At 38.8% G+C, this 13,175-nt stretch overlaps 1 protein-coding gene across 3 annotated transcripts in view; it reads right to left on the bottom strand.

The window, feature by feature from the left end:
• The window catches only part of cdh4 (cadherin 4, type 1, R-cadherin (retinal)), a 176,809-nt gene that overhangs the window by 77,449 nt on the left and 86,185 nt on the right, over nt 1–13,175 (bottom strand). The window lies entirely within an intron of this gene.

Genomic DNA, 13,175 nt, shown 5'->3' with positions numbered 1-13,175 from the left:
AAAGCAACAGTTCCACAATGCAATAGATTATTTGATTGTTTCCTGCCATTTCTCTCCGTATTAGAAGCTTGAGGAAGATGATGGAATCAAACCATGGGCGACATTTTGGGGTGTGCGCTGTAGACATTTAGCTACTGGGATGCACAAACAGGTTGACATTTTAAGGAAATCTGCTTATTTGCTTTCTAGTCGAGAATGAGAGGAGAAAAATTTAACTTTCACGTATGCGTGTTAGATACATAAGTGGTGCCAGCAGCGGGTTAACTCAGCTTTGCATAGCAAGTAGCCTGGCAAGAAAAACGGTAAGAAAACGGTAAGGAGAAAAAAAACAGCAAACAGTAAGAAAAATTAACCTGCCAGCATATTTTAAACTCACTGATTTACAAGGTATATGTAGCTTGTTTAATATGTACATACAAGCCAAAGAGCAAAAATGTAAATGGGATTTTTCTGGTTTTTTATTGTGCAGTACACTTGTTTTCACGCAGTTTTGGACAAATAGGCCAGATCATGTAACTGGGATTTATTTGTTATGTTACTGTGAGCCAGTAACATAGAGCCAGTGGAATCATCCAGTGTCCAGTGTTACAGCCAAGGTACTGTATACTAGTATATAACCATGAGTGTAATATCATTCAAGCCAAAAATGAAGTACAGATTCACTAGCCATTTATCAATGATGGTCGGATTATTAATAGATTTTGTTAATATATTTACACCAAACAGCTCCTGGTTTGTTGAACTGTGTGGGGCAACAAGAATATAATGTGGTGGCCTTAGGATCTTGACATAAGCAGACTCCGCCGCAGGATTTTGGTGTGGTCTGACACACCCCTGCTCACTTCCAATCACTTCCAATATTGCATTAATAAGCCTCCATAAAAACCATTTATCTGAAAAAATAAATTCAAAAAATTCTGCAGGGACTTGTAAAACTGAACTTAGTCTTTCTGCTGTGCACAGGGGAAAATAAAAGCTTTCATTCTCCCCATAACTATTTATGTATTCAGCAATAACGGAGCAGTGAAATCCATTAGGCACAATTGCTATGCTGGCATGGTTACAGTTTAGGTGGGATAAGCAAATTCTTGCACACACGGAGAAATTTGCAGGGTTGTCAGTAATGGAGAGACAACATGATCTGGGTCCATGTAATAAAGCTAGTTTGTTTCCGGCTGAAGAGAAACTTTGTTTTCATGGGGACCAATAGCACATGAGGCCACGTGTAATCCTACGAAGCTACTGCACCTATTCTACAACATTACATTTGCAAATTGTAATTATGTCCTGATAAAACATTTTAAAATGTTTTAAGACCTAAAGACGGATTTCATTACACTGTGTTTTTGATCTTGTGAACTGGTTGAAAAAGCCCTCATTGACATTCCACGATGCAATAATGGAATGACGCGACATTTCCCCCCATAGTGTTGGTTAAAAGAGTAAAAATCCTTAATACGTAATTCTAAGAAAAGCTTGCGAGAAAATGTCAAGCTGGCTGTCATTAAAGAGGCAGTGACATTTTTATTCCATCTTTGAAAGCTGTGATTCCATCTCTGCCAATGGAGGCCCTAATCTCTGCTGCTTCCCAACAGACAGAAGAACAGAGAGATTAACTCAATTACTCTTTGACTTGACTGAATGAAGGAAACAACACATTTCTAATTTAAGCATAATCCTGTGTGGGTGCAGTGGAGGAGGAATATTGCAGGTGGAGGGGAAGGCAGAGATGGGGAGAAGGCGGGAGCATGTGGGGCTTGAAAATAAATTCTGAGGCAGCCGGCGTGTTTGCTCATCTTTTTTCACGCTCTCTCTTAACCACAGTCGGCAAGGTGCAGAGTGAGTGAGACAGCGGGTGTGAAGATGGAGAGGAGGAGAGAGCAACAGACGCAGAGATAGACGTGATGAGTGACAGACAGGCAGAGAATCAGGCAGAGAGGAAGAGAAATGAGAGAGACAGAATGAGGTTTACAGCTTCAATATGTCAGAGTTAGTTTGCAGGATGAAGCAAAAAAGAAATAAATAAAAAAATCAAGCAATTTCCACAGTGCTGACACACCCGAACTAATACTCTGCACGGGGCATTACAGTCAGCGTTGTGTATGAAACACGGTGTGACACATGTGGCCTCTGTATTGTCTGCGGCATCTGTTGCGGAGACACAGATGGCAACGGCCATCTTCGGCGTCGCTCCCCCAAGCTCCCTCCTCGTGGGAAATGTGGTCTGCGATGACGTTTTACTGACAGTGTGGGCCATCTGTCAACACATGACAGCCCGTTTTGTTACTTCCTTTCCTCTGCTATAAATGTAGATCCACGCACACAGAGGACTTGGTCGTGGAACGAGCAATGGCGGCGTGAACTGTGGATATTTGTACGGTGTGCATGAAGAGGTCAGGGCTGGGCACTTACTGCAGCAGGAACATCAGTGAAACCCTGGAGCAGCAGCAACAGTGGTGAAACCCCGGATCGTCAACAAAGCTCTGTCAGACTGCAGGAGAAAGCTGTCAGTGCAGGCGCCTAAACCTTTACCACCCTTCCCTCTCCCTCACACTCACTCCCGCCTCGCTCTGACTCATTGTGTCAGCTCTTCAAACTCTCTCCATTCTCTTCTGCCTTAAGCTAGACGCAGAGAGCAAAGGGAAGAATGAGTCCATCTTTGGCTGCTGTAAACAAAAAGGAACACTCTTTGTGGTACAGTATGTGAATTTTCTCTCCCTCCAGTCTGTGTCACATCAAACAGTTCCACACTGACACAAGAAAGACAATTTCCCTTTCCTTTTCCTCATTTACTGCTCCTTTGGTTATTCACAGATAAAAAGAAATGGGAGGAGGAAGAGATAATGAAGATATGATGAGGACGTGGCACAGACATGGATCCAGGAAGACTGAAATTAACTTGAGCAGCTCCATCGCTTTCTCTGCTCCCCCCTCACTGAATGGTGATACAGGCTTATTAAAAATTCATTGTTCCGCTATGAAAAGAGCGGACATCTGCATTTTGGCAGGACTGAGAAATGTCTGTAGTGTCTGTGGCTTTGGTGTGTCCAGTCATGTTTTGTTCTGCAAAGACTGACGTTTGGGTTTCAAAGCAAAGTCCAGACAACATTAGGCATTAACACAGTGCTAAAAGAGAGGTGCTTTGAGCCAAGAGAGCCAATGTCAACATGCTGACAGTATAGGCTCACAATCAAGTGTTAGCGTGGCCGTTATGCAGGTATTTGTTTTTTCCACATTAAAAGATATTGAAACATTAAAAGCTATTGATGGCACTGGATGAAGTGTAGAGGCTCACCGAAGTTACTACAAGTCAGTGTAACGTGAGTGTCTGAGCCAAATACGACAACAATCCAGCCAATAGTTGTAGAGTTATAGAAGTGGTGAACTGACCAATGGACAGATGGACAAACATGGACATCTTTAAAGCCCCGACCCCAGCATGCTTTAAAATGACAGTGGCAGTGGTAAAAATCTTTTCCTCTCTGTCAGCATGTACAGCAGGAAGGCCGTGTTCCCTGGATACACCATTAGCATATACAATTATCCGCTGAATTAATGGCCACAAGGGGCAAAGGAAATAATGCATTCAGAGAGAAGAAGACATTTCTTAATCATTTCATTTCTACATTGTTCACTGTTTGTATTCTATGCAAAAGCCTTAAGTTAACTGCTAGGCAACAGAAAATGATTCAAACATCCTCCACAAATATCAAAGTATTGTCAGCGTAAGTCGACTCTCACACTAAAAAACAGAATCAACTTTTAAAGCTCAATACAAATGATCTGGGCTGCACCATAAGTTTATGAAAATAATCTACTTGTATAGTCCGGGTGATGAGTTCGGGGCCTTAGCTGCCCAGAGAGTTCCTCGGTGAACACGGTGTTTACCAGGTATAAGCACAACTCAGGAGTGTAAATGAAATGAGCTATCCAGTCTCCACAATGTAGCTTTAAAAATCCTCTGCATCATACTGTATGGCTTTTAAAATACTAAAGCCAAAAAACACAGTTGATGTTTCTTACAAAACCCTTTGCCATTCTTCAGATAATAAAAAGCAAAGAATAGATTTGTCTCAGTGTGAATACACAAGGACAGATTTATAAACTCGCAGAAGAGTAAGGTCAAATGACAGCTTGTCTGCACTTAACATTCAACATTTTTCTGTGTTATAAGAAGTCTGTTCTCTCTATGCGGTTCAAGGCAGAAGGAGAGGTATCTTAATGTGACCGATAAGCACTTAAATAAAAGCTGTATTCAAAGACACCTCCATGCTGGCTTTTAAGTTATGCTGAATCAATTCACCAACATTTTTCAAAGTAATCTTTTATATCTGCAATTATAAGCATCCATCTGTGTGTACAGTCTCTGCAGCAGCACTGCAAACCTTTACATGTAAAAAAATTGATATTTAGCTCAATGAATTATGACTAAACACAGAAGTGAATTAATTGTTAGACAATTATTGTATAGTTTTATCATATATTTGATGGGTTTCTGCATTACAAATGTTTTCTTTCATCTCTGTGCCCATTGATTTGTTTCAGGTAAAAAATAATACGGCGTTGAGTTTACTCCATAATTCTGTAGCTTGCACAACCCTGGCACAACAACATAAAACGATCACTTTCTGTCTAATTTGTCTTCCGTTCAATGGGAGGAATTCTGTCCCACAAAGTTTTACAAGCTTGCTCTATGTGCAAGAAGTGATTTATGTGCTCAGCCCTCACAAGGTCCTGCTACAACAGCTCAGTTGCCCAGTGCTCTAGACCTTTATCAGCAAACTCCAGATCCTACTTTTTCACACAATCATTTGTAGTTGTTCCCCATTATTTGATGATTTACTTTAAAAATGCCCAGTTGACTAAAGGGGAAGAAGCTAAAAAATAACTGATTAAATATTGATAGGTGCAGCTCTAGGCTGAGGTATATCTGCTTTATCTGAGGTTTAGTATTGCTCACTCCTCTACCTCATGTCCTGTGTTATCATCACTGATTGGGTGACTTTAGATTTCTTTAACTAAACCTGTAACATCTTCACATGTGGGTCTACATATTGATGTCTTGTATAATGTAAATTGTTCAGAATCTGAAGGGACCATGGCAGCCCTGCTTTTCTCATAAATACTGTTGCAGCACAACACTTGAAAAGTTATTTTGATGACTATGTTTAGCTCAACATGAATTACTATTATAAAGTAGCAAGGCTTTTATTTACACCAAGTGCTCTACCCTTTGCTATCTGGCTCAATGTCCATCTTCACATTCATCTATCCATGTTCTGCAGTATGTGGGTCGGAGTTTGTTGCAGCAGACTAAGCAAAGTAGCACACACGTCCTTCTACACAGCCACGACCTCCAGCGTCTCCTGGGAGAACCTGAGAAGTTCCCAGACCAGATGGGATATACAATCTCTCCAGCATATTCTGGGTCTGCCCCGGGTTCTTTTCCCAGGTGGATGTGCTCAGAATATCTCCACAGATAGGTGCACGAAGAGTGTCCTGATTAGATGCCAAAAATGACCTCAACTGGCTCTATTTAGTGAGGTAATTCTGGATGTCTCAGCCCCACACCTCAGCCTTAAGATTGTACGCAGCACTCGGTTAAGAGAACTCCTATTGGTCACTTTTGTCCACTGTGCCTACTTGTTAGCTGAATAAAATTAACTTTATTATGTAGTTTTTCTCAGCAGTGAAATGAAAGGTACAACATATGGATAGAAATGACTGGTCTAGACTCTTTAATGAGGGTGAAATCAAATAAAAACACCAGGAAAAGCATCATTAGTGAGCGCATATAACAAGCAGTTTATGCACATAGGCTAAAAGCTAAAAGTTAACTTAAAGAGGTAAAAATAGTTATGTGTTTGTTATATATAAATTGGATTTCATCTGTTTTTTTAAATAAATCATTTTCAGCAGACGAGTCTAATTTAGCCCAACTTCACGTCTCCCATAAGTCTGCATAAAATAAATATAAACTTTAATTTGTTGCAGAAATTTCTGAGGCGATGTCTTGCCACTTTTCATTCTCCACACAGTCACGCCCCCACCAACTACAACATCAGAGCTCGTGCCTCAGTGCCAAGGATAAATGTTGACACTGCGTTATCAATTTACTTAGAAAATGTTGTCAAATGTGCTTCCAGCGATCACATCATGTGTACTATAATGACCACAGATGCAAGGAATTAGCCAATTTCCATAACATCTTTAAAAACCACGTTTATTGGCGGAGAGGTTATTGAATATGCATGAAATTAGAGATTCGAGATGCAATAAACTGCTGGAAGGGTGGCAATTTAAAGACATCCATGTCCAATATATAGAAATCATTGCTCACCAAATAAAGGCATGTTGATGGTGCTGGAGCTGAAAGGCACACGCAGGATATTACATTGAGTAAAAGGAATAGTTTTCCTATGTTTAAAGTGTGGCAATGTAATGCAGGCCAGGAGCAAGTGTACATAAGCCAAAGTCAAACTTAGATTTTCTCCTATAGTGCCCTGGGTGCATCCTTAACTTTAAGATAAACTTAGCCCAGTTAGGTGCTTAGTTTTACTTTATATGAAGTTATGATTTATCCTGACTAATCGTTACTAACTGGCAAAAAATGCAATTTTTAATCTTGAACGTGGACACTAGTTTTCACCTAGACAAGTTCACAGAGAATGGCAGTAACGGGATACTGATGTTAACAACGGCAGGCTATAAAAATGCCCTTGTATTGCAGATTTAGCCAACAGTTAATGAAAACGTGACAAAAAGTCACCTGCTTCTATGAACAGAATAGTACAAGTACAACTTGCGTTGTATCTTATTGATGCAGTATGGCAACACTCATTTGCTGGTTATATAAAAAATGTAGGCCTTTTCTTTACTGACTATACAGCATCTAATCAAATGTGAAGCAATTTAATTATTACTGATGAAATTATAAATTGCAGGTAAGGAATTGATGTGACATTCCAAGTGTTAACAGTTAACAATAAGCCTTTCAGTGTTACTAAGGCTGCTCCTTTTATATAGCAGTTCTATCAGGATGAGCTCTGCTTTTTCACTGATAAACCATTCATTCTAAATTCTTTTATAACCATCAATTTTTTTAACCTGAGAGGCAAATGACAACAAAGTAATACCAGTCTTCCAACAGCAATTTGTCTCTCCCTGATAAAAAGCATAGGAGCATTTCACAAAAGCAACAAGGTCTGTTGACAACCTGCAGTAGGGATGCAAATTCATGGGTAACCTCAACCTTTACTGAGGTGGTTACAGATATTCATATACAGTCATAAGGGCATTTAAGCACAAAAACAACTTAATCGGGAGAGGTGTTAGGAAAGATTGCGGACAAAATGATACTGATGACCTTATACAGTCGACGAGACAAATAACAAGAAAGACAACCATAGGGACAACAAAGAGAAAGCGAGAGAGAGTAAAGAGAGAGTGATCATGTATAATTTAAGAACAAGTAGTTCTCCCCCGAGACATCACTGTCACTTAATAGGTCACAGTTATTAAGGCAAGAAACCGTTCTAGCCTGTCTGCAACGTCATTCCGTTTTGTAGGCAACAATAAAAATGAGCATGGAAGGCAAAAAGGACGGAGGGACAAGGAAGAATTAAATAAAAGAAATGTCAGGAGACTCAAAATTGAGGAGACAAAGAAAGGAAAAGGGGAGAGCAGAAACATTTGTAAGAACACTGTTGGAGCTTGTGATCTGATAAAAATAGACAGAAAAAAAAGAGAGAGAGATGAAATGGCGAGTCGTGTTCATGGTGAAATGTGCACTTAAAGACCTAAATAGTTCTGAAGAGTGGTTACTAATGCACCAATGTACCACTGAATAAAATGAAAAATGTGTCTTGAATAATCCTATTTGATTCAGTTTTAGTTCCTGGAATTTTACTGGTCCGTCTTGAGTGTCTGAAGTTTGCAAAGAGGGTTAACCATACAACTTCACAAATGAACAAATATTTAAAAGATGATTCAGACATTCTTAGAGTCACTCTATTCTTTGTTCCTGCATGACTGTCAATGTGCGACCACACAGCTCCTACTGTGAAGGCTTCGAGTCAAATAGGGCTTGAAATTCTGCGGGACGAGTTAAATGGATGATTGTTACTGTGGACTAGAGATAGTGGAGAAGCCGAGAGAGACTTTAACAAAAACTAAATCTAAAGTTGTAACTTAGAGTATTCTTGTGCCAGACAGACCATAATCCTTTGTTGGTTTCCTCACGAAGATGTTGTGAATGTTGGCTACACTGTGGATTTCAACTCATTTCCAAAACTTAATGACAAACGTGTTAGTCAGACAGACAGATATCAATATTGCAGTACAGTGTAGGAACTGGCTTGGTAAATTCTCACATGAAAATACACGTAATGCCAGGATGTGCAGAGTATCTCAAGTGTCCCAAGCAACTGCCTCTTTGCCCTCTTCGACCAAAGTTTCATCCTAGGCTGAATTAATAAATAATAAGCATGGCTAGTATTGCTGCCATTTTTCCCACTGCTGCTGTTGTTGTGCTTCAAATTATTTATGTAACTGCCAAATTTCCATTCAAGGAGTGACAGTACAACATTTGCTTTTCTCTGCTGAAGAGAAATTCAGCATGTGCTGAATAGTATTAACATTACAGGGGTGGTGAGGAATGAAATATTCACATTGCTCTAATTCATCATTTGAGGCAGCATTATAAACGTTGGGAAATTGCTGGATGAAGAAATAGACTTGAACATTTAACAGGACATGGGGGAAAGATAAAAGCTTCCCCAGGCAGAACATGGGAGATTTTTACGTAATGCAAAAACACTGAGTGAGTTGAATTTGAGAACAGAATTTGACTCTTCCATGAGATCGAGTTCAGTCAATTCTTAACACAAAGACATTAAACACATTATCAAATCAGAAAGACGTAAACTTCATGAGTAGAAATTATCTCAGATGTCAATTGACGGGTGATGGTGGATTGAATAATCTTGTCCCTACTATGAAATGTTGTCTTAACACAGTGTTACCGTGTTTCTGGCAAACTGACAGGTGAAGCCACCAAAGCTGATCCAGGTAACTATGGGGTTAAACTAAAAGATTACTTGTAGTTCAGTGCCATTCATACCCATGGGCATTTTAGCTTCATTCAAATCCTATTTTGCGCTTTTAATATTATGACATGTTTGTGTTGAACTAAAATGATTAATAACTCTGAGACACATGCAAGTTTTACATTTCAGATGTCACATAACCTTGGTGACATATCCTACGAGTCTCAATGAACAGATTGATGGCTGATTCACTGTATTGACTAGAGCTGCTCATCCTTTGTGTGCTGCTGAATTTGACCTTTCCCTCACTGCTCTCTCTCTCTCTGCATCTTTTTCCATCAACAATGTATCTTTCCTTTGATGGTGACTTTAAATATTAACTTTAAGATATGTCAGGGTTTACCTTTGATTTCTGCACCACAGATCCCGTTACCTGAAATTACTAGTCCAACACAGACCAGCTATGCAGACAGACTACACATTGTTGCCGATCAATTTCACCATCAATTTGAAGTAATCCCACACAGGACTCCATCGCTTTCTCCCTGACATCCTGACCTCGTTTCTTTACTTGATGAAGCCTGAGTTTAGATCCTGGAGCGTGGTGTAGGAGAGCCACCCGGGGATTTTACTACATCTTTGAATGGAAAAAAATACAGAATGATGAAAAACAATTTTTTTTTTTTGTCTTTTATTATTTTATTTTAGTTGGTTCTGTTTACCTGTTTTGTTTCATTTTAGATTTTCATTTTTGTGAGTAATATATTGTATTTCAGTTTACAAACACATTTCAAAGCCAATTGGTTTTCATGTTAGTTTTGTTTCTGAATAATAACCAGTTATCATACAAACTACCTGTGTGGTGAATAATCATGTTCTGGTAATATACCAGCTCATTAGTTTTAGTTAAATGAATTAAACATCCCTTTCATGTGAGGTCAAACTGTTAAACTTCCAACACAAGTTAAAAAGCTTGTTTAATCCTTTCAGTTAGTGTAAAGGGTTGAAACACATGTTAAAATGAGCTTCCTCTATTTTATTTTCACTGCAGGATTATCCTAGTGGAGGAAGCTTTTCATATATTAACTGTGTTCACTAGTTGTACAGATGAAGATAAAAATACTGCATCATCAAAGCTAAGCTATGGGAAGTGAAGAGATATGGGTCAAGATGAGGAGACTGGGAGCAAAAGAGAAGGTGCTGGCGATGAGAGAGGAAGAGCAGGAACTGCCCAGGAAAGGAGTAACATTATGTCCCTGTGCTGTTAAGCACAAATAAAAACTCCTGATCAGTTATTACAGTGGATCATTTACACTCAGTTAAACAATACAAGCTAAGCATAATCATAGTATCATATGTATTAGTCTATTAGTCTATTTTATTATTGTATTGTATAAAAATGCATTTTGCTTTGATTTATGTATGATTTGAGACTAATTTCTTTAATCCAAATCTGAAATTCAATCCGTGTATTTAGTTTAACTAAATATTGTTTTATACACTAACAAAGGAAACACACTGAGGTGTCACACAGAAAGGGACTGGCAGTGAACAGAAGAAAAGAGAAATTAAAGAAATTAAAAGAAAGAATGTAATGTCGAAGACCAGAGACAAGAGGAGTCTAGAGAGGAGGAGCAGGTTACGTATGGATTATTCACTGCAACATTGGACCTGATTTGAATGAATTACTAATTGGCAGATTACTTGCTACTGCCCACTGGCATGGTTGCAAAGCTATTGTTACAAATTTTTTACCCCCAAAACATTTAAAAGTACATATGTTGATCAGGGACATACATTTTTTTCACCAGCTTAAATTCTGGAGATTTGTATTTTTAAAACCCTGTGCATCGCCATGTTCGCTCAGTTGAAAAAAAGGTACAGAGGCCTGAATGCCCGATTAAACACGTGATTCTTCATCCTGAGGTCTGTTTGCATGTTTGCCTGAACATTTGTGTGTGATCATTTGATATTTACCTGATATATATTTGTATTAATTATGTTCTGATTATTAGACTTGCTATGTAATTTTGTGTGACATTGTATAAATAGGGCAATGTATGTATTTTGTTAGTTAGTTATCAAGTTCATATACATAATGGCTCTTATATAAAGCACACGGGCTTCTTTTATTAAATAAATGATGTATTCTTTATGTGGAACATACATATAATCTATTGCTTGGTTTACATGCGCAAGAATAAGCACACGGTTCTCTATCTAACCAAAAGCCTCTTAAAATGTCTGTCCATGTCCCTGACCTTATTAATTTTTATGCACATTCTGTAACCTTATAATAATCTAAAATTCATGTCAAAACCCTGTTGTGCTCAGTTAAACATTTTCTGTCAGGCAATATTTTACTGCCTTCTGGGTCCATACAGTCTGTCAGAACTCTCTGCAAACACTGAGTGTCCTAAAAATACACCATTTTAACTTTTCAGTGATGGGATCATCAGCTGCTGCAGTTTCTGGCTAATCCCTCGCTCATCAGAGCAGTAAAGGAAGCTATAGGTAGCATGATCCTAACCAGTCTTTCTAGTGCCTGAACTGTGTGCGTGGAAGTGTACAATGTTGAGCTAATCACATAACAGGTCTACTGAGGGAGCGTGCTCACTGGGAGCCTGCAACACGGTTGAGTGAGAGGCAAGTGTGTGTTTGTGTGTATGCATGTGTGTGCGGAGCACCGAGGATGACTGAAGGGTTTTGGCAGAACGAGGTCACTCTGTTCTACCAGGTGAATTTGTGTGGGGGTGGACAGGATAAGGAGGTGTGTATGTGTGTGTGTGTGTGTGTGTGTGTGTGTGTGTGTGTGTGTATGTATTACTGCACTATGAGTGGTTTGAAAATGCACTGCAGATTCATGATTGTAATTATAGACTTTTTTTTGAACACAAAGAACATTTGAGTAATACTTAAAAGTAACAGTGCATGAATGAAACTGCATTTGTGCATTTGCCATAATGTAATGCAAGAATAATACTTTGAAAGCAACAACTAAAGTATTTTAATTATCCTGACCCACTAATTTGACCCAATTTTTACTTCTTCATAGTTAAGTGAAGCAAACCGGCTAACCACAGTAGTACACAAATTCTGTTAGATTCTGTAAAAACACATTTGATCATAAGTAATTATGACTACTTTACATGAAAATATGTTTAGGACACTTGCAATCTATTATCTGTACCTGCTTATCCTATTACACCTGGACAGGTCGCCAGTTTATCTCAGGGTCAACACAGAGAGACATACACAGACAACCATTCACGCTCATATTCACACCTACAGCCCACCAGTTTATCTAACATGTTTGTTTGGACTGTGGGAGAAAACCAGAGGTAAACAGGGAGAACATGCAAACTCCACACAGACAGGCCAGTGGATTATAGGCACGGACCACTCCACCACCCAGCTGCTGTGACACGTCAAATAAAGTGGTAAACTCTTCAACACGGATAAAAAATATGCTTTATGAATACATTACTATCATGACCATATTGGATAATTATTTGAGAGAAATCTTGTTGTTGTAATGTTAATAATGTGGCATCCACATCAGCAATATACAAATATCATGTGAGTCTAATTATACTAATACTTAGCCATTAGTTTCACAGTGCAATGAAATGACACTGATTTCTGTCCATTTTCTACATCCAGGAGACTGACAGGATAAACTCACAAAGCCTGTAAGTTGTAGCAGAATAAGGATATAATTTTGGTCACTATTGAATTCAATGCAAGCTCAGAACCACCACAATATTAAGTGCTACAAATCAGCCTTTGAGCCTTGTAAGAAAATGCATCTGCATGCAATGAAAAATCAGTAAGCAGTAACGTAGTTGTCCGTAGACCCAGTGATGTGATATGATGTGAACACTGTGCTGCTTAATGGAAGTCTCAGGAGAAGACAGGTACAAGTCTTCTGTCCCTCTAGCATCCCCAGAGCAGTGCCCTTCTCTCTCAGCATCATTAACTCCCACAGTAATGACAACAAAAACACACACTCATGTAATGAGGTTAAGTGACATCTGTAATAATCGAGACTACATTTTGTGTCAACACAATGTCATTAAAAGTAAGTTTCTTTAGTGGAAAAAACTCACAACAGAACATGTTTATTAA

The sequence above is a fragment of the Channa argus genome, chromosome 5 (assembly GCF_033026475.1).
Source record: "Channa argus isolate prfri chromosome 5, Channa argus male v1.0, whole genome shotgun sequence".
NCBI classification, from domain to species: Eukaryota; Metazoa; Chordata; class Actinopteri; order Anabantiformes; family Channidae; genus Channa; species Channa argus.
The sequence above is the reverse complement of the archived record's forward strand: the minus strand, read 5'-3'. Positions and strand labels throughout refer to the sequence as shown.